The sequence below is a fragment of the Onychomys torridus genome, unplaced genomic scaffold, assembly GCF_903995425.1.
Source record: "Onychomys torridus unplaced genomic scaffold, mOncTor1.1, whole genome shotgun sequence".
NCBI classification, from domain to species: domain Eukaryota; kingdom Metazoa; phylum Chordata; class Mammalia; order Rodentia; family Cricetidae; genus Onychomys; species Onychomys torridus.
In genome coordinates this window covers 215,439-238,572 of record NW_023413379.1, presented here as the reverse complement: position 1 = coordinate 238,572, position 23,134 = coordinate 215,439, and positions in this window count along the sequence as shown.

Genomic DNA, 23,134 nt, shown 5'->3' with positions numbered 1-23,134 from the left:
TGCCAGGCAGGGCTCCTCCTCCCCTCCCCCAACCCGTAAGAGAACAGAGCCCAGTACTAAAGGATTGCACTCGACCTAGAGAGGAAGGATTTACACATTCACGCCTGAAATATATTCATCTAACTTATTCACAAGTGGAAATCACATAGTGACAGTTTTAACCTTTGTTTTTACCAACTCTAAGCTTTGAAATGGAAAACAGTCCTGTAAAGGAGCAATGTCCCAACACAAGCAACATGGCAGGGATTTTAAAAATCCTTTATTTAGTTTATTATGCATCGTGACTTTTTCCAATGAGTGTCGATATACTTTGTTCTCATCATCCCACCCCCACCCCCCACCCCCGTTCTGTATTCTCTCCGGTGTCTCCTCTCTAGCTCACATGCATTCTGAGAAGTATCAGGGGTTTTTTTTTGTTTGTTTTTTAAATCTAAACAGGTAAAATTGACTGTAATAGCAACAATATCGAAGATTAATGGCATAATTTATGTCTTGTTATAGGAAAAAAGTTTTAAACATTGTATAATGGACCTCCACATGCATGCAAGTTATTTCCATCCCCTTTGTATTTGGGTGCTATTTGTGATCAAACAATTTCAAAACTGTTGAAAAATCTAGGAGGAAAGCAAATGACATTAAGAGAGATGTGCCATCCACTGAGAATGCATTTTGTTTTGCAGAAACATTGCCATATAAAGAGAATGTCTTGAATTTTATTTTAGCTGGGCAAAGCAGTATTTTATACCTGGAAATGAGATATGTGGTGCTGGGCAAAGCCATGTAGCATACATGGGTGTCATGCACAGCTAATTCACCCAAGACCCTGGAACTCATGGTCTGACTGCTGGCTGCACATTATAACCCCCAGGACTTTTTCAAACCTTCCAAACTTCAGTAACAATGCAATCAGAATCAGGGCAATAGGGCCTGGCATGGACAGTATTTGGAACTCTCCAGGTGAACACAGTGTGAGGCCATTTCCAAACCACTGTGTGCAAGCATCCACTGCATCCAGCTACTTGCAAATGGTTTCTGAAATTAAATATGAAAGTGTTTGTTGATGAGTTGTAGCCTTTCACTCTTGCTCATTAACCGATTACTATAATTTGTTCATCTCAACCACTGCTACTCATTTTGTTCTGGATTAAACACAGTTTACAAGTGTCCTACTATGTGTACATGGAACTCTGCCAAGTGCCCTAACATAGTAAAAATATTTATGGGGTGAATATTTAAGAGTGAACATTTTGGTTAAAAAAAAAAAAAGAAAAACTGAAAGAAAATCATGCCATTGACTAAATTAAAGCAAAAATCGACACATATAGGGGGTGCCTGCAGTGTTAAAATATTAACAACTGACCCAAAGTATTAAAATTCATTCTATAAGGATAAAAGTTAACTATAAGGATAAAAGTCAAAGCAACTTATTTAGTTATTCTCTCCCTTTTGTTTTTAAGATAGGCACTGACCTAAAAACCACATCACAACTAAAACTAGTCTTAAACTCACAATATTCCCTGCACCACCCTGAGTTCCAAAAATAGTGCAGCACCACACACGTATGTCCCACTGTGAAACTAGACAGAATTCTGCTGTTATTCTAAGATGCTGAGGAACATAAGTATTTAATACTTTCATCATCTCTAGAATATTCTCCTGTGCTCCTTTCCAGGCTTTTTTTATTCCTATAGAGTCAAAGTGCCTCGTGTCTATTTTTAATAAGAGTTCCCTTCTTTTTTTTTTTTTTTTTTTTTTTTTTTTTTTTTTGTTTTGTTTTTGTTTAAGACAGAGTCTGAGTTGAATTGACAATACCCAAAGGAGGACACTAAACTTGGGACATACCATCATGAAAAATAGTGAAGCATTGATCCCTGCTCCAACATAGATATCCCCAGAGATTACGATGCTCTGTGAGTAAGACCAGTCATTGAGACCCCAAATGGTCTAGAGTCTCTTTCCTGGAAAGTTTAGAAGAGGGACATCTATATAAAACAAAATTAGATTGTTGTTTGTCTAGGATCTGGAGTGAGGACACGGAAAGTGAGTGAAGCCACAGCTAATTACAATTTTATGTTGCTTTGATTTCAGAGACGATCCCTGCAAATGTCAGTGAATTCATTAAAACTGTGGCCTTGCACAGGCTAAATGAGAACCCTAGAGGGTATCTGCATCCTGTCCTAGTAAGCAGGATCCTTCAGAACCTTTTTAGCAATTTTCATGAAACTTCAACACATTAATAGTTTTAAATTACATCCAATTTTTTTCCTTTTGTTAATTTTTTATTTTTGTGTGTGTGTGCTCATATGTGGGGGTGCCTGAGAAAGCCAGAAGAGATTTTTGAATCTTTTGTGGATCTCAGGTGGTTATGGGTGCTGGGAACAAAATTCTGATGCTCTGCGTGGGAGGAAGTGTGCTTAATCACTGAGCCATGTCTGCAGCCCCTATTTTTGTTGTTGTTGTTTTGTTTTGTTTTTCTAGACAGGGTTACTCTGTGTAGCTTTGCACCTTTCCTGGAACTCACTCTGTAGACCAGGCTGGCCTCGAACTCACAGAGATCTGCCTGTCTCTGCCTCCCGAGTGCTGGGATTAAAGGCAGGCACCACCACCTCCCAGCTTTTTCCTTATACCTTTGAAATACGAACCCATTTGCTGAAGTACATTTCAAAGTTCCCTAAAAATTATTTTAGAAATTACCAATAAAAAATTTCCTTTCAGTGCTGGCTGGGTGCATATTTGAGTAGCAGAAAATTGCCCAGCTTATACAGTGCCTTGAGTATAGGTCCAGAAGTGAAAGAATAAGAGAGCGTATGAAAGATGGAGCAAGGAGGGGGCATGGAGAGATGGAGGTAAAGAGAGACAGGGGGAGGTGAGGAAGGAGGTACTAGTGGGGGCGGAAGAGGGGAGAGAAAAAGGGGGAAAGGAATGAAGGGAGGGAAGGTGGGAAGGAAATCACATATCTGGGGACTTTGTAGGTCACACAGGTTTTTCCGGATCACACGGAGTCTCTGTAATCAGTGAAAGGCTGTTGTGGTCCAAACCTTTCTCAAGACAAAATGAAGACAGACTGTGTTAACAGAGAAGTCATCCTTCATGCCGGTGATGTAAACCATAGAAATCTAAAGGAGGCAAAGGGTTTATGCTCATCACTGCAGGAAAACAGTGGCTGCTCTTCTGGTCTGGCCTGGGCTCGGCACTTCCTTTGGAGTAAGTAGTGTGCCGTCTGCGAGGGAACAGGATCAGCACACAGTTGTGTCCCTACACTTACATTGTGAGTTTTGAGCGCTTTCTAATCTAAGATCTCCATGAGTGTATATGTCACCTGTCTGACTGTGATGCACACCGGAGACTGTGGAGGAGGGCAATGTGACTGTAGGGTAAAGGGGGCCAGTTAAAGAAACCCACCCTGGCCCTGAAACCAGAGCTAGTGAAAGGAACACACTCTAGATCTGAGACCTCAGCCAGCAGAAGAGGCACTTTAGCCCTGAACCCAGAACCCCATAAACATGCCCTGACCTGGAAATCAGTGCCAAAGAAACACACTTTGTCCCTAGAATCAGCGCCAGTGAAAGAAATATGTCCTGGCCATAGAATTAGAGCCAAAAAGCTAAAATAAATAAATAAATAAATAGATAGATAAATAAATAAATAAATAAAAAATAATAAAAAGGGCCAGTGAAAGAAACACAGCGTGGGCCTAAAATCAGAGCCAACTCTGCTCCTGACCAACAAAATTAACTAATCCCTGAGCAGAAAATCTTCTCCCTGGATAGACTCTACCCCTAGGAAGCCCTATATAAGACCCTCTGCCGTTCAGTAGTTAGTCGACTGTCCTTTTTCACCCTGACAGAGGCAGCTGCTCTCCTGGACTCCTCAAATAAATCTGTTTCTCAAAAGAGTCTTGGGTGAAAAATCTTCATTCGCTGGTACAGAGCAGAAGAACCTTGCTGAGATGTCCCTTAGGGGACTGAGCAGGAAAACAACAACAACAACAACAACAATTTGTTGAAAGTTTCCCTTAGTGGGGCTGAGCAAGGAAGAATAGAAAAAAAGTATCAACTTTTCACAGGAGCTGGAGGAGATTGCTACATTTCAGCCAGGGTTTCCATTTTAGCAGAGTGAGCAACATCTTGGTGGAGAGAAAAGCCTAGCTCTGGGGGAAAGCCCTCTTGTCGGGGATAAGAGGAACAAAGATCAGCTGTAATGACTCTCCTAGAAGAGGAGCGAGATTGCTGTATCCTGCAGGAAGACTATCCGCCACGCATCCCAACTTCTCAACAAGTCAGGATAGCTTTCCCTCCAGGGCTGAGCTGTCCCATTGTGGCTCTAAGTATAGCCCGGCTTCCCAGTAAGTCAGGATACTTTCCCTCCAGAGCTATAACATTCACTTACAGTGACAGCCCTCAGCTTGGAATGGTGCCTGGGACAGAGGCAGAGGCACAGGCTAGGGCTGTGGAATGTTAGAGCATGCTATGGTCTCTTGGGCCTCTCAGAGCCAGCCCCAGAATCAGAAGCTCCTCTCAGCCCTGCAATGTGGTTCTGATGCCTTCAATTCAGTTCCCTTTCTGCCCAGTAACTCCAAACTGGCCTGTCTCCCCAAACTGTGCTGAAGGGAGACAGTCATTGGAGCTCCGGAGTCCTTATGAGGCTAGCACATTAAAGAAGCTGGGGTCTCTAGTACCCCCACTGTCTCCCTTCTCTTCAGTTTTACAGGAAGTTATATTGTGAAGGCAATACAGACCCTATCTAAGGGTAGGGTCATTATCTTAGACCACCTGCTGTACTCAGTTCCAGGAAGGACCTCAGAAATGTGCCATGACAACTAGAACAGATTCAGGGCAGTATGCTCCTGCAGACATCCTGTCTGTGGTTTACAGCCCTTGAAGATATCTAGGTAATCCTGCTGAGCAGCCCAGGAAGTCCTGCTCTGCAAGTTGTGGTTCCCAGTCAAAAAGTCCAACCCAATGGTTTCAAAGGTGGTTTCGCACTCAAAGTCTAAACCAATAGTTTCAAAAAATCACCTTGCCCCATATCCCTTCTACTCAATCCTAAATTGCCAAAGCATGTAATTCCCGGCTTGCAATTTTTCCCTATAAATCTTCTGTACACCTGGGCTCGAAGCCACCGCCACATTCCTCTCCATTTGCATGGTGGGGGCCCAGGCTGAACCTGATAATAAAAGGACCCTTATGTGCTTGCATCAAAAACCGGCTCCTTGGTGGTCTCTGGGGGTTTCGAGAAACAGGTACAGCAATATCAGAAGTGCCTTCTGCCTTTGTCAACCCTCTCTTCTCAGGAAGACAACAAATCCCTGAGTGGCAGCCTTTCCTTATGTTTGCAAATCTCCACTTTGCTTCTCTTATCTACATTATTATTAACTATATGGTGTATGAAATGCATACTTTTCCCTAAGGCTCTTAGAAGGAAGTTCCAACCTGGCTTGGCACAAGGATCTATGCCATGGCCACAGCAAGGGTATACCTTATCTTATTGTAATCCTACATATGGCATTTTGAGAAGTACTCTATCTATAAAATCACACATTAAGGAAAAAACAAAAAAGACTGGCTGGAGAGATGGCTCATCAGTTATGAGCACTGACTGCTCTTCCAGAGGTCCTGCTTTCAATTCCCAGCACCCACATGATGGCTTACAAACATCTATAATGGGATTTTATGCCCTCTTCTGTCATGAAAACATACATGCAGATAGGGCACTCATATACATAAAGAAATAAATCTAAAAAGGAAGGAAGGAAAGAAGATAAATAAGAAAAGAAAGGTTTCTTAGCAACTTTTCAGATGTAACTTGAGAGTCACCAAAATGCTATACATAACTAATATTAAGATGATTGAACGTGACTCTCCTTTATGGAGCCTGTACCCACATATGGATATGTTTTACTCTCCATGACTCTTCTTTGATATTCCCATTCCCACACTCCCATATCTGTCTTCTGAATGTCTCTCTAAATATTGTACTCAGACCTATGTTAAAGTAACTTTATTAAACTCCATAACTCTGCTCTATACAGAGACTACAATTGAAGTTCTTTTATGTGCCCAAGTCATATATACCCTGTTTTAGTTGATGTCCCTAACATGTTAGGGAAACAATGCTGCTGAGGGAGACATATAGATCTATGTCTCTCCCTTCACCACTGCCATTTTGTGCTGTTTTCTAGAAGTAAATCCTATTCTGTTTTTGTAGGAGGTGTTTGGATGGAAGTTCCACCTCAACTTCCCTAGCCCATCCCTCTCTTCCCAAACCCGCCTCCTCAAAGCCTGCCAAAGAGCAGACCATCCCCTAGAGCTGCCCCCTCAAAGCCCACCAAAAGCCAGCCCCTACCTGGGACTGTTCAAGACCACTCCTACAGGTCACTTAAAGCCTGGTAGCCATCCTTGCCATGTGACTCTTCCCCTGCCTTTGCAAGAGTCACCCAGGATTGCTTTGTCCATCATTAAATCTGAATTTATTAATTTGGTTTGATTGGCTTATTACATCAGCGGCAGATACCCAGCATCCAGGATTTAAGACTTATTGGGCAAATGGGGGGCGGGGTTGTTTGGTGTGTGTGTGTGTGTGTGTGTGTGTGTGTGTGTGTGTGTGTGTGTATTGGTATCTATCACAATTAACAAAGAACCAGGAATCAAATCTTTAACACTTCATTCAGAGAGCAGAGAATCTGGGAAGATCTACAAAATCTATCTCTCCCATATTTTATAAAAGACCAGAACAAAGGCAAGAAATCAATTGAAAGTTAGTCTTGTCCCTCTGACAAAGTGGGAGGCCTTGTCTTTGAGACTCCAAACTTTGCCTCAATGTTGTCTTTGCCTGTGTAGCCAGGAAGGGTTTGTGTATACTAAGGCCACTCAGTCCTGAATCCCTCCTTCCTGATTTCAGATCACATCTTTCTTTCTTTCTTTCTTTCTTTCTTTCTTTCTTTCTTTCTTTCTTTCTCTTTCGTTCTCTTTCTCTCTCTCTCTCTCTCTCTCTCTCTCTCTCTTTCTTTCTTCCTTTCTCTTTTTAACTTTTAATTTTTTTTTTTCAAGCTGAGGATTGAACCCTAGTGTTCTACCACTGAGCTAAATCCCCAATCCAGGTTCAGGATTGGGTTTTTTGTTTGTTTGTCTGTTTTTGAGCTGAGGATTGAACCCAGGGCCTTGCGCTTGCTAGGCAAGCGCTCTACCACTGAGCTAAATTCCCAACCCTTAATTTTTTAATCATAATACTTTCTGAATTTTCCTCTGTTTTTTGTTTGTTTGGGTTTTTTTTGCATACCAATCAAAGTTTCCCCTCATCCCCTCTTCCCAGTTCTTCCCTCTTCTTCCACCCACCCCCATTCACTCCTCCACTGTTTCTCTTCAGATACATGAGTTTATAACTGAACATCTCAGAGACTGAGGGGAATTGAGGTATAAGGAGAATGAAGAGAGCATAATTGAAGATTTTTGACTGCCAGACAGAAAGTATAGGTGGGAAAAATAGAGAAGAGAATTCTGGGAACAGGAAGGGGAGGCAGAGAGATTGCAAGGCACTGCTATGAGAATCGAGATATAAGGTACTGGTAAGCCACGAGCCATGTGGCAAAGTATAGATTAATAGAAATGGGCTAAATATAAGAGCTAGACAACGGTAGGCCTGAGCTAATGGCCAAACAGTTTAAATAATATAAATGTCTGTGTATTTATTTTATAAATGGGCTGTCTAACAGGGCTTGGCGGGGTCTGGAGAGAAGGTCTCCAACTACAGCTACATAACTGTAACATGTATGCAGAGGCTTAGACCAGTCCCATGCAGGCTCCCTGGTTGTCAGTTCTGTCTCTGTGAGCCTCAGTGAGCCCAGGCTAGTTGATTCTGTGAGTTTTCTTGTGATGTGCTTGACTCCTCTGGCTCCTGCAAGCCTCTCTCCCCCACCTAGGCAGGATTCCTGAACTCAGCCTAATGTTTGGCTTTGGGTCTCCATCCATTTCCATCAGTTGCTAGATGAAGTCTCTCTGATGACAACTGGACCAGGAATCAATCTGGTCACAGGACACGGCCAGTTCAGGCCATGTGTTCCTTATTTCTAGGAATCTTAGTTGGGGTCATTCTTGCAGATTCCTGGGAGATTCTCTTGCACCAGGTTTTTAGCTGACCTTTAAATGTTCCCAGTCCCCATAGTCTCATTTGGTATGCTCCCCTTCCATCCAGCCCTGACTAACCCTTAGTCCAGTCACAAAATCTCTATTTCCTTCTGAATCCAGGATTGAGGATTTGTAATAGCTTGCAGTTCTGTTTGCTGTGCCCAGGGAGAGAAACTTGTTCAGATCATCCTGGATGTGTCAATATCTAGAAGCATTCAAATGCCATTCACATATTGAATGAGGTATCGTGTAAACTACAACAAATGCATCTCCACTGACATACAGATACCTGCACTTGAAGTGTGAGAAATGAGATATAAACTATCTGCAAGTGTCATTCCCATCTACACAGGATAGTGCTGATTTGGTGTGATTTTTACTCTGCTTTTCCAAAAAGCTAGGGTTTTGTTTGTTTGTAATTTGTTTTTTATGTATATGGCTATTATTCCTACATGTATATCTGTGCACTGAGTGCATGCCTGGTGCCCTTAAAGGCCAGAAAAGGGCATGAGATTCCCCTGGTACTAGAGATACAGACAGTTGTAAGCTGCCATGTGAATCCTGGGACTTGACCCTTCATCTTCTGCAAGAGCACTCAGTGCTCTTAATTGCTGAGAGATTTTGCAGCCCCTTCTTTGTTTTTCTTAAAGTGAGTAGTTTGGGTTTCAAACTGGAGGTCTTTCACAATGCTAAGACTAATGCTAAGCTTGTATCATTTGGTGACTGAGGTCCACTCGTTTTTCCAGGAGAATGTGTGCTGCATGTGTCTGATTGCCTTCCCTCAGCAACCAGATCATTTGTGCATAATTTACACTATGGAAACTTGATAAGTGATGTTGACAGTAATGTAAATCACACAATTGCACAATCAACAGAAGTGTCCTAACAAGAATATTGTGAAATGATAATCAGCCTAAGACCTGCCTGCGGGGAGCTTAGACGCCACTTGTATCGTGACAGGCTTCCTAATTGCCTGTATCACAAAACAAACAAGAAATGCCTACTCATCACTGAATCTGAACTCTCCAGAGAAAGAAAATGAGCCTTAGCCATCAGACTTGCAGACATGCCTCCAAAGTTTAAGATGGTGAGAAATGAAATCCACAGAGACACTAAAAAGGATCAGTGGCTACAAGGAAACTTGTTTGGGGTTCAGATGGATATGAAAGGTGACAACACAGTAAAATTGTCTCATTGGGAACACAATTGGCACAGGCCAATGTGTCTCAAATGTTACACACTGGGCCCTGAAGTGAGCAGGAAGCAAGTGGGCTGTGTCCCCTCTTCTACGAAGACTCCATACTAGTCTAAGGTATGTAATGGCGGACATGTAGCATGTGTTTACAACACACTCTTGAGAAGTACATAAAGCAAGGGACAAGTGAATGAACTGTAACATACAGAATGGAGGTTGGCAAACAGTGCATTTTTAAAATTACTTTTTACCATTGTCGTATGTAACACACATACACACAGGATGCTAAGGACAATTTGGAAAACGGAGACATGAAAGAGAGTGCATAGAAATGCTCTGTGTATCTGCTAAACTTCAGAAAACCAGACCTCTTTAAGAAGTGAGTTTAAGGTAACAAGCAAGTCAAAACTATCTCCCTGCAGAAAAAAAGACCTGGCACATAAAAGCCCACACATGTAGCTATAACTTCCATAAAAAATGCAAAATAATCAGGCACGGTGGTTCATGCCTTTAATTCTAGCACCGAAGCAACAGAAGCATGGGCCACTGAGATGGTGGCCCAGTAAGTAGAGGTGCTTGGTGTCAAGCCTGACGGCCTCAGTTTGATCTACATGTAATCTAAAAATTAAAAACAAAATAAAAACCAGACAAACAAACAAATAGAAGGAGAATCGCAGCATATTTAAGCTTAGACTAAGCTGCATATTGAATTCTAGGTCAATAGGAATTGATAAAACTGGGTTTACAAAGTCTGAAATTCATGGTAATCATCTTGCCTTGGCTTCCTGTTGTTGGGATGAAAGCTGTGTACTATCTTGCCTGGCCAGAACCATCTCCCTTGTTCCTTTTCTCTCCTTTCTGACTGACTAGATGATCAAACTTTCCCTTCCTACCTGCAGCAAACCTTCTATGGAAGCTCACCACAGTTCTTAGCTTGGAACATCCAACCTAAGCACAACCTGAGCTCCCTGGGGGTCAGACATGCTCTTCCAGGAAGACCCTTGCTCACCTATTACTCCAAGGGTACTATGATAGCAGCTGCTTACTGAGTGTCCTGAGGACGAAGCTCGACATCTTCTTAGGCCCTCCCCATGTCTGACCTAATTACTCAGAAAGGAGGAGTTATATCCAGAGAATCTCACAGCACAGGGAGCTGTGGAGGCCAGTCCCACCTCTATCTGACACCAGAGCCTGGATCTTTACAGAAGAAGATAAAGATGCTGCATGGCAGCTCTGCTATGCCAAGAGACTATGCCAGAAACTTGATTGCCAGCCCACTACATCATCCCTGCCTTTATTCTTCGATTCTCAGTCATTATATGATGATGACTCGGTGGATGAAACTTAGAGAAATGAGATGGATACTGAAGAAGTGCAGCTGAGACTTCCAAGCCAGGTTAGAAGGTTGTTGTCTCTGGAAATCACATGCTCGCTGTTACAGGGACAAAAATCTGACTCAGTGCAACATATGAGAAAAAAACGGGGGGCAGAAGACCAATGGCTGAGAGAATCACATTCTCCAGAGAAGACTGGTGGGGATGAAAGGAGCCCAGGCCTCCTCTCCAAGCTGTGCATTCTGTGTATCTAGCTACTCCTAGAGGCTGTCATCGACGCACATGCCTCCCAACTAGGCCACAATACCTTTCCTGAAGGCAGAGTTGAGCAATGTGTTATGTAAAACCACTCTGCTGCTCTATTCTAACAAATATTCATTTAAGTAACGTGTTCCAGACTGGCAAGATGGCACCTGACAACAAGCCTCATGACCTGAGTTCTATCCCTAGGACCCACAAGACAGAAAGAAGTAGCTGCTTCAGAGGGGCTGGGTGCCAAGATCACACAGTTGGAACAGGAGGTCCTGGCAGCTGAGTCAAAGTGTCAGAGAGAAATGCTTTAAGAAATAGAATTACAGACAAGGGGAGGAATTAGCAGGAAAGGACAGACAAGGAGAGGGAGCTTTGTCTGGCAGGCAATTTTACATGTCATGGAAAGGAACCTGGCAACAGGTTATGACATAATTGCTCAGCTGAGGCTACAGGAGCATGGGGGTGAGGAGATGCCAGGGAGGGACCTGGGAGGATGTAGGCACATTTTTTCCACAATGAGGTAGATGCGAACAAATCCTCAGTTGTGGGAATATGGCCAAAAGGGAGGCTTTCCAAAGGGGGAACGGGCTTTTTGATTATGTCGGTGTTGGATAAAGTGAGTTGAAGGTTCCAAGGCTCCTAGTCTAGTGTCTCAGAATGCTGGCAGGCAGGAGAAATGTGCCAGTGGGACCCCTGCGGAGTCATTAGCATCAATGTTAGGAATTATGCACCCATGGGAAACCCCCAATGGTGTCCCACTTATTCAAGGGACCATGCTGGCCTGCTTCGCTACAGTGGTTGGTGGACATTCACTACCCGGAGGCTGCATCTGCACAGAAATGGTTTATTATAATGAGGGATGAAAAGAAAGATAGGAAAGGACAGTAGCTGGGAGGTGGGGTATGAGAGTGCGCATGCACGTGGGGTGAAAGCAGAAGAGAGAGAGGGAGGGGGCAGAGTTTTTTCTTAAGATGAGGCTTCTGCATCAGGATGCAAGGCAGTGCCCAGGGGCAGGATTTCAACAGGACAGATCAGAATGTTAACAGCTGCTATTATCTCTTATCTGACCTCCACATGAGCATGCACCACCAACAAACACAAGGTAGTTCTAAAATCAAAATTTTTAATTAAAAACCACCTTCCACCTAACAAAACTTTGTTGTCATTTAGTGTGTGTGTGTGTGTGTGTGTGTGTGTGTGTGTGTGTGTGTGTGATGTGTTGCATGAACCTGAGATTGTGCCTGTGTGTGAACAGGAAGAGGCCAGAGTAATAAGGTCTCTCACCTAACCGGAAGTTCAGTTTCAGCTAGGCTTGTTGGCCAGTGAAGTTTCCAAACCCACCTATCTCTGACTCTGCAAGTCTGGTGTTACAGATGTGCACTGCCATCCCTGGCTATCGACACCAGTGCTGGTGACTCAGTCTCAAGTCCCTGTACTTACATAGCACATGTTCTTGTCCACAGAACCACCTCCCCAGTCCTGTTTGGGTGGTTTTTGTGTTTGTTTGCTTGCTTGCCTTGTACTTTGTTGACATGTGGGTTGAATTCAGGGCCTTGCCCTTGCTAGCTAAGCATGCCACTAGTGAACTCCACACCAAGCTCCTTTTGCTTTCTGAGGCAGGGTCTCCTTGTACTGCTCAAACTTCTGCCTCTGGTTCGCAATACTGTGACTACACGGAAGTACCACCAAGGCCTGCTTTGTACCCAGCGCTTACATTGTGCTGAGTCTGCTGACAGATGCTGTCTCCTTCTGACAATCATAACCATGTTACGAGAAGGCATATTACAAGTGCAGGAACTGTAGCTCAGAAAGACAGGACAAACCACCTGCCAATGATCTCACAGGCAGAATTTACAATTAAAAGTCAAGATCTCATCATGTAACATAGGTTTGCCTCATATTCAAGATCCCACTGAATTTTGACTTCTACAGTCCTGTTATTATTATTTTATCATAAAGCCTGGGTCAATCCAAATCATCTGAGAGCCTTCCATTTACTGATGCAGAAACTATTACCCCATATTATATGGCTTGGATGTTATCTCTTCACTAGAACCTATGTCTCCTAAGAACCTCATCCCTGACCTCATCTAGCACCTCCTGAGGGCAAATGCCATACCTCACACTCCTGCTTTGTCCCATTATCAGATCAAGGAAGTTAGGGAGGGGCACAAGGTATCAGTTTCCCAGCATGCCTAGGAATCAGTGATGTTCTAAAGCTAGGCTTCGGCTCCAGTGTGCAGATCCAGCCCAAGAAGAAAGGGGAGAGATTAACTAGCTCCTCCCCAAGATGTGCTTGTGCTAACAGATGCTATCTGTGTGATGACAGAAATCTGGGCAGCTGCCAAGGCTCCCAAGCTGGCAGAACTGGAGATACAGGCCTTGATCTGGGAAGTTGTCCTGAATTCACCCCTGCTGGGCAAGGCAGTCCAAAGGAATCCAAAGGAATAGAACCAGGGCAGAATGCAGGTTGGAGAGCCAGTCTCAAACCCAGTTGGAGGCTTCCTGATTTTGAGCAAGGTCGCCTCATCTGCATCTCTATCAGTATAATCCTCTGGCCCTTGCTGAGACTAGTGCTCCTTCTGTGGGCGACTAAGGTAGAATTGCATTCTTGCCTATTGAAATGGAAGTCTCTCCACCAGCTCACTGCTCCGTGGTCCTGGTAGCAACAGAGCCAAACTACAGAGTGTGAGTCCCTGCAGATACTCTCAAATCCAAGACTTTACTCTTGCGTGTCTCAATGACTCCATTAACACCATTCTTTGCCAGGCATAAGGAGTTGAGAAACATCTAATCTGTTTTGATGGAAGCTCCACCTCAGCCCTTGACACCCATCTCTCTCCCCAAACACTGCCCCCAAACAACACTCCTGGCCCAGAGATGCTCAAGACCCCTCCCACAGAGTATTTAAACTGCACCCCAGAAAACACACATGTGGTTTTCCTGTCTCTTCCCTATCTCCTCTCTGGGTGGCCAGAAAATCATCCAGGAGCGCTTTATCCATTAAACCGGGGCTTTTCTAATTTGGTTTGATTTGGATTGCTGCGTCAGCAGAGAGGTATATTGGGGTGCAGAAACTTTTCATAAGCCACAGCCTAAGGCACCTATTCATGTCAGTTGTCTGGAAGTTGGATGCTAGAGCCACAGAAACCTGCCTTACAGTGTGCTGCCTCCCAGTTTCCTGTTGTGACTTCAAATGAGAATTTTAATTAAATTTTCCTCTTAGGTTGTGGAGGGGATTAAGTGGACTAATTCCAGGCCAGAGATTGGCCCAGGGTGAATGAGCCCATCTTGTCTCAAAAAGAGGGCCTGTGAAGTGGCTTAGGGCGTAAAGATACCTGTTACAAAGCCTAGTGACTCAAGTTTTATCCTTTAAATCCTCCTGAGTGGACTAGAGGAGAGACCCAACTCCACAGAAGTTGTCCTCTGACCTATGTACAAATGCCATGCCATGTGCAACACCGACACCCACACACAATAATAAAACTTTATTTAAGGTTTTCAGAGTTTTTATTGTAAAGATGACAGTGAGCACCAGCCTGATAGCAAGGGTCAAGACAGCAGTGTAGAGAGCCATAGTATTGCTTGACTGAAACCCCAGCTGTGGCAGATGGATTGTCATGTGTTTGGGGCCTGCTTAGGTATAAATTGAGACTATGTTTCAAACAGACAAACAAAAAGGGTTGAGGGTGATTCATGACTTCTAGTCCTTGACACTGGAAAAAAAAAAAAACAACAAAAAAAAAGCAATTATAACAGAATACAAGCATTGTAGTAATAGAGATGGGCATCATTCCTTCATTCATACTTCACACTGGTTTCAAATCACTCAGTAATCCTATGAGGTAAGAGCCACTGCTCTAGTTTGCTTTCTATGACTGTGATAAAACATTCTGACCAAAAGCAGCTTAGGCGAAGAAAGAGTTTATTTGCCTTATACTTCCGGGTATATCACTAAGGGAAGTCAGGGCAGAAACTGAAGCAGAAACCAAGGAGGAACTCTGCTTACTGGATCACTCTCTGACTCATGACCTGCTAGAGTTGTTATATAACCCAGGCCTCCTTGCTTAGGAATGGTGCTGCCCACAGTGAGCTATGTCAATAAATAAGCAAGGTGATCACCAACCCCCAAGACGTGTTTATAGGTCAACCTGATCTTGGCCATTGCTCAATTGAGGCTCTCTTATCAGCCTCTAAACTGTGGCAAGTTGACAATAAGAACTGACCAGGACATTGTTACCATACTTAGTGTTGAAGTCAGAGTGAAAAGCTACCTTCGGAAAGCCTCACAAGTAGCAAGCAGTGCTCTGGGACAACATGTGGTTTTTGTTGTTTTTTTTTTTTTCTGTTTTGTTTAGTTTTCCTCAATGAAAGTGTCCTGCTGTTGAATTCATAGTCTAACTATTAATAACAACAAGTGTTTGCATGCATTACAAGTCCTGCAGTGTTAACAGTAGCTACCCTACATCGAGCTATTTTGTTGTTTTTGGTTTCGAGTCATGGTCTCATGTAGCCAAGGCTGATCATGATGCAATCTTGAGCTTGTAGTGCCCATGCTTTTACCTCCCAACTTGTGCCACCCAGCTCCATCAGCCTCTGGACCCACAAGATAGAAAAAAGTTTTCTTAAGCTGAGTGTAGTGGTTCAAACTTACAAAGTTACCACTTGAGGGGCTGAGCCTGGAGGATTATGGTGATTTTGAGACCACTTGGGGCTTTATGATTTAGTTCCAAGACAGTGTGGGCTATATTCAAGCTCCTGTCTAGAAAAACAATTAGTATGTTTTTCTGAGTTGTTTCACTTTATAGATAAGAGAGTTGAGTCTCCATGGGGTAAATTAGCTGCCTAGAAATCACAGACATAACAGTAGTTGATGAGGCTTGTATGGAGACCTCAGTAGGAAGCAAAGCAGGCTCAGGAATTAAGGTGGATGTGAATGAAGACTCTGATCTACCCCACTTTCTCCTCTAGTAGAGAAAACTGAGGCCTGGAGAGTAAAAAAAAAAAAAAAAAAAAAGCTGCTGCTAGGGGTTCTTAGCCTTAATATTGGACTTCATTTTCAGTAGAGAACTTGAGTCCATAACTTCTTGGCTCCTTTTCTCCCTTGTTGTGAGGGTGGGTGTTTAGTCTCCATTTTTGGGACTTTTCAGAGGGATACCTGTGTGAGTGGGTCAGGGCCAATGAGTCTTCCCCACTTAGCTTGTGATAAGCTACAATGGAAGACAAGGGTGGCTGTAGTGGGTAGACATCCCAGCCTTGGCCTGGAAGTTCCAACCCCCACTGAGGCTTCGGTAATGGTCAAGCCCACAAGGCAGGGCTGAGGGAGGACACTGAAGACCCAGGATGGAGAGGAGAGGCTTCTCTTGGTTCCGGGACCCTGGATGCTGGAGGTAGACCCAGCAGAGTTCTCCAGAGAACACCGCCAGACTGCATCATACCTTTCCCAGACCCTGCAACCTATCCCTTCATTTGTAAGCTACCCCACAAAATAAACCCCCCTTTTAACTATGTGGAGTGGCCTTAATAATTTCACCAATAGGTGGCTGCCATGTTTTGCATCCTTCCTTCTCAGTACTGGAGAGGAGGCTGCTATGGGAGCTTGTAACATGAATTACTAAATGGTCTTATTAATAATAAAAAAAGCCCTGAGCCAGATATGGGGGCAAAAACTGAAAGATCAGAGAGGCAGAACAGCAAGCCTCTAGTGCTTACCCCTCTAAAATTACCTGCCCAAAGAGAATGAGCTACTCTCTCCACCCAGCTCTATCTATCACTTTCTGTCTGTCTGTCCAGACCTCCAGACCTCTATGGTTAACTAGTGGCTAGCTCCTTCTTCTGATTTTCAGGAAAGCCTTAACTGTTAGAGCACAAATAAAATATCACCACATTTCCCCTTTTTTTGTCTAAAGTAATAAAAGTTTATAACTAATATAATAAAACTATGTATAATAAGTACAATAACTATATACAATATATACAGGCAATAAATACACCAACAATGTCTAGTCCATTTGCATTTGAAAAATTCAGAGAAAGTACTCCATTATCTATTCTATCTTTTCGAATCCAAAGGATTGTATCTAATTCACCTTCCACCCTACTTTGCGTTATCAACTGAAAACTATCTTTGGATGTCATTCAAACTACACAGTTTATACCTCTTTAGTGGGTTTCCTTTCTGAATTTGTTAACAAGGAAAACTAAGTATAACTATCTAATCTTCAACTCCATCAGAAGACCAGAGAAGGAAATAATATTGAGTAAGGAGGAAGCACAAACAAGTAACTTCCAAAAAATGTGAGAAATGACAGAAACAGCTGGCTGCCTGGAAAATCACCTGAGGTTTCTCTGCAATGTTGGGGCATCCATCTTTGTCCTACAAGCTTAGCATATCTGACAGACTCATCTGTGAAACAGAGCTTTCTAAAGGGCCTTCCTACCTTGTCTTGGCAAGGATCAACATTCCTTTCTTTTGTGCCCTGCTTGTCCATACTGTCAGCAGTCAAGGCAATGACATTTTCTTGCCCAGTGGCTAACTTGCCACAAAGAAAGTAAACTACATATGGAATTTTGTAACATGAATCTTAAAAGGTATTATTAATTAAAACAAATCCAGAGCCAGGTATTGGGGTGAAAGCTGAAAGATCAGAGAAACAGAACAAGCCACAGATGGCCTCACCTGATCTTGTATCCTCAGACTGAAAACTTCTGAGTCCTCATCCAAATGGATCTTGGCTGTACTGCTGCTAAAAGTCTAAATGTTTAAAAAGACTCTAGTTTCTGGTCTTCATGCCTTATATACATTTCTGCTTCCTACCATAACTTTCTGGGATTAGAGGCATGTGTCTTTCCCAAGCAAACACATGAGATCGCAAGTGCTGGGATTAAAGGTATGTGCCATCACACCTGGCTCCATTCCTAATGTGGTCTTGAACTCACAGAGATCCAGATGGATCTCTGCCTCCCAAGTGATAAGATTAAAGGTGTGTGTGCCACCATTCTGGTCTCTATGTCTATCTAGTGGCTGTTCTGTTCTCTGACCCCAGATAAATTTATTAGGGTGCACAATATATTGGGGAACACAATATCTCCACAGAATTTCGTCAATGCCCATCATCATCTCTGAAGTAGATTGGTGCTGTCAGGAGCAGACATATCTCATAGTCATAAAAAAAAGAAAAAAGAAAAAAATCTATGTTATTTTTTAATTTTTTAACATCTTAAAAATCTCTGAAGTATTTGAAGATGACCTGTCCACCTAAAATATGTCTCTGTTAGACCTTGAAAAGATACCTAACATGACCACAAGTTTGATTGCAGTGACTAACTGTTAACTTTCATCAGGCAAGCTTTATTGGGGTACACAATACATCACCACAAGAGCTAGGTCTTTTCTGAACAGCTGAACATCCTGGACCATCCAAGAAAGCTGCAGGTAGGAGTATCCGTTATTTGTGCTAAATCCTCAGGCACTTCTTTTTATGTCTCCTAAGGGGTGTTCAGAAGCTGCTCTTCCTGTCAGATTTGCATCTAGGAAAGGAGTCCCATACTCAAAAGCCAAGTATACATCATCCCTGTAGTAGCATTCTTGTTTGAAATATCTATGGACGTGATAGCTCTTTGTAGGCAAACTTCACATATTGAAATTTGTTATTTGCAGCTGGAGAAATTTAAACTAGATTCTGGAGTGAGGTGCTCCTATCATTTCCCAGGTGTCCCAATATCCCTTTCTTTTCTATTATGTCCCATTCCTTCCTCAGGCCATGCTTCTACCCTCAGGCCTTCTGTTCTCTTTTTTCAAACTTACATTGCAGAGCCTTGGAAGAAGTGATGTGTTCTTGATTCTTTTTTGAGTTCTAGACTACCATGCCAATGCAATAGTTACTTGTTCTCAGTAGTTAACATGTCTCTCCATCAGCAAACACAGTACACTGTAGGAAGTATCCTCCTGCACAACTCAGACAGGCATATCTGTGGGTATAAGAATAAATGTTCAGAAGGAAATTTGTCAACTGCTCACATCTACTCAACAAAATAATAGCAGTTGCAAGCACAATCATCCATTCCCACTATCACATCAGCTGGCACATCTTGTCTTGTATATTGATAGTGTAGCATGAACTTTTGGTGATAATTCTCCCTTAGCAGCCCACATTCCATGATTAAGCCAGCCAGTACCTTGCAATCAAACTAGGCCTGTGCATTGATGAAGATGGGGTGGCAGCCGAGTACCTGAGCACTGCTATTCTTGAAAGATTCCCTACACTTGAGGTTGATGAGGATGTACTGTACACCGAAGAAGTAGATTGGAGTTCCACTAGGAGCCTTGATTGGTGCTGACCCACCTGACTGTCTTATGATATTTACAAGTTGTGTATGTGTGTGTGTCTGTGTGTTTCTCTTATCTTATCCTTGTGTCTTAAGGCAGGAAAATCCTATCCCTCACATGACAGCAAGGATGAATGTTGTATATTGTGTGGTTTGGAGTAACTGGGAGACAAAATGCAGCCAAATTCCTAAGGACTATATATCATCTCTGCATCAGGTGATAACATCCCAGAACCCAAATATGAGGGCTCCCAAGTCAAGGGGCATTGGGGTACAGAACCCAAGGGGCAAATGGTGTAGTCAACAGTGAGTAAGAAGAATGTTTCTAGGGGTAGAGATATGGGTGAGATAGGGAATCTGGGAAGATCATGGTATCTCAGGAATTACAATATGAAAAGAACCAGATGTACAACAAAATAGTCTACAACTCTACCTGGGAAACTGGTGAAAGGGATAAACACACAGCAGGGGCTTCCTCCTGGACCCCAGGTTAGGCACAAACCACAGCCAACACTGTGTTCACAGGGAGATCCTTCATTAAGCAGGGAAGCAAAGTTAATGTGGCTTCTGACTCAGGCAGAAAAAACAGAAGCAAAGGACTTATCATGGGTCTGATATTTAAAGAAGAAAAAAATGGGAAGTCTGTGTTAGAACGAGCTAGGATGCGGTAGTAAAGGAGATAGGGGACAGGGAGAAGGGAAGGGGACAAGGGAAATGGGGAGGGGGTATGTGTCCCAGAGGGACAAAGGACAGCCTCTGGATAGAGAGGAGACAGACATGACACACAGTCAAATGGTGGTTTATAAAAGTAATGGGGGAAACCTCATGTTAGAATGAGGCATTTAATTTTAAATGGGCATGTTCATTAGGCAAACTGAACAGGACATTTGATTGCTAGACTTTAATACTTCAATAGGTGGACCTTGATAGTCAGCCTCAGGAGGAGGAAGTACCAAGTAGGGTAATAGTGGCTAGCTTAAGGAGTCTAATCTAATGGTTTTTGTCAAGGCAGAGGGAATGGAGAAGAGCAAGGCTGCCACAGCCATGCTTGCCACATTCGAGCTAGCCAGAGTCCCTTCAACTATGATTTCTAGACTGTATATGTAAGGGCAGCAGAAATGGGGAACAGGTTCAAACCAGATTGATCGAGGGTATCTTGAAAAAGTAAAATCTGAGGAACCAAGTTATCAAGAGACATGGGAATTAGAACTTAGTTTTCGGTGCCCCCCTGTCTGGACTCATAGAAATAGAAAAGGAAAACCTGAGGTCCAGGGGTACAGATACTGCCAGTGCCAAAGATTCAGAAAAATAAAGGGGGAGATCCAGTGCTTTGAGCATTTTGTTAGATGTAGTCACAAGTGTCCTATGCTGGGTCACAAAAATCAGGTATCAATAGAGGGCTTTAAGACTAAGAATTCAAGGCATTTGGTGGGATAGTAGAATTGAGATGGAATGACTTAGAGGAATTAAGGGATCTCTGTAAGGAACATCTGGCTTGAGAGATTTGGAGACTTTGAAATGTAGGAGTGCAGGGGAAGCTCCAGGGGTGGATGGATAGCAGAAGGTCACACTGCTTCCCCTCATTCACATTTTAAGAAGGGACACCATCCTATCATAGTCACCTTACCGTCCTTCAAGGGTCTCCAAGCTGTCAACACCCACTCTCTCACTTTATCAAATCCTCACTCAGTTTCTGAACATCACACCCATCTGTGAGACAGCCAGGGTACCTCAAACTGTGAACAAGAAAGTTTGCCTTGGGCTCCCAGCAAGTACAGCAAAATGGGTGAGAACCCAGGCCTGCATTTCTTGGCCTCAACAGCAGGCAGATGTAGATTTGCTATGTTCCAGGTTCCCTCCCAACACTTGATCTGAATGGGTTTAAGCACCAAGTTGCTTTACTGCCCCTCTCCCAGACCTGGGGGGACAAGCCTGGGATTCGGTGCCAGGTGATGGCAGGGCTCCACGTACCTTTAAAGGACCTTTTGGTATGCAGAAATCAAACACATGAGACATAAATGGCAATGAGGGGAGTCAGAGGGTGGAGAACAGAAGAAACAGGACTAAGGTGGAGGGATAGCAATAACAAACAGGCTTGTCTTGGGCCTTTAGGACTCGGTTGGAGGTGCTAAACTGACCCAGGACAGCAGGGCACAGGGACATGTGCCTGCAATCCCAGCCCTGGAAAGGATGTGCGCTGATGACTGCTGTGTGTTGGAGACCAGTTGAAGCGATATAGAAAGATAGAAAGACAGACAGATAGGTAGTTAGGTAGAGGATAGATAGATATAAGGGCCCGAGAAGTTGGTGATGACTCGGCAGATGGCCAGCCTCAGGGTCCCAGTAGGTTTGACCTCATTCAAGTTATGTCTGTGCCCTTGAATTGCCTCTGTACCTCACCTGGTTGAGCTTTCCTCAACACCAGTGTTCCATGATGTGCTTCAGGGAACACATCTGTCAGCTTACAATTCCATGGTTACCTGTGCAGATGAGGATGGGACAAGTGAGTGACAGTCCCTTACACATGAGACAGGAGGAGGGAGAGCTTAGATTTCCACAACGTAGAACCCTAGGAGTCTGAAGGATTCAAGTCAGAACTCTGTCTCCAGTGTTGGCCGTGTGACCCGTACAACATTCTTCCCCTCTCTGAGCCTCTTTCCAGCTGAAAATCGGTGTCTGAGAGCACTTAGTTATTTGCCAGGCCTGCTTTTGGAGTGATGAATTTATTTTCCTTTTCAGTTTCTTTGTCTTTTCTTGAGACCTGGTTTCTTGTACCCTACGCTAGACTTGATTTTCTTTTTTCTCTTTCTCTGTTTTTGTTATTAACAAATTTTCTGTTTATTTTTACGTACCAACCACAGGTGCCCCTGTCCACCCTCCTCCGGCCCCCCAGCCTTCCTCCCCAATCCACCCCCTATTCCCACTTCCTCCAAGGCAAGGACTCCCATGAGGAGTCATCAGAGCCTCGTACATTCAGTTGAGGCAGGTCCAAGCCCCTCCTACCTGCACCAAGGCTGTGTAAGGTGTCCCACCATTGGCACTGGGTGGAGCCATAATTTTCAATTGCAGTTTTCAAACCCAGAGATTGAACCAGGTCCTGAAGAATGCTAAGGCTATTGTCTAATGCTGAGTTATACCACCAGTTTGTCAAAAACTGTATCACCGTGGAAAAATGAGAGAAGTATTTCAAGTGACTGTTCTTTTTTTTTTTTTTTAAATGTGTTTGATACATACTGCTCCTAGTACTGGGCCCATGTACTATGTATATATTCACTAACAGTTGACCAGTACTGGCAGTGGTGGTGACATCTGTTAAATCCAGCACAGGAGAGGCTTAAGGGTGAGGTTGGCAAGTTTCAGAGCAGCCTAGACTACCAGATCCTGTATCAAACAACAGGATAAGCCAGATGTTTTGGTGCATACCTGCAATCTCTGAGGAGTTCAAAGCCAGCCTTTTCTACATAGCATGTTTGAGGTCACTTTGGATTACATAAAATGTATCACATACACCCCCCCCACACACACACACACATACACACACTAAGTGTTAATTGACATTACACCTGTGGTTCACATTACAGGCAAGGCCTGCACAACGGCACAGAATGTGAGTGTGAACATTCACACACTCACGGCCTGGAAAGCAAGAAGGCACAAAAGAAAACGCTGGTCCTCCTTCCTGAATGGGATCTTGGTTGTTTCTGTTCTAGTCATTCTCACTGTTTTGTGCCAGCAGCACACTTAACTGACGTGACAGCCTCTCAGCTCATTTCCCAAACCCATGGTGTGTCTGTGAGAAACCAAGGTTTGCCCCTGGGCCGAGCACTCAACCAACCTGGATTCAAATCGGAATTGTCTGTCTTCTCACTGTGCGGTCTGTCCTGAATTGTCTGAGTGTCTTC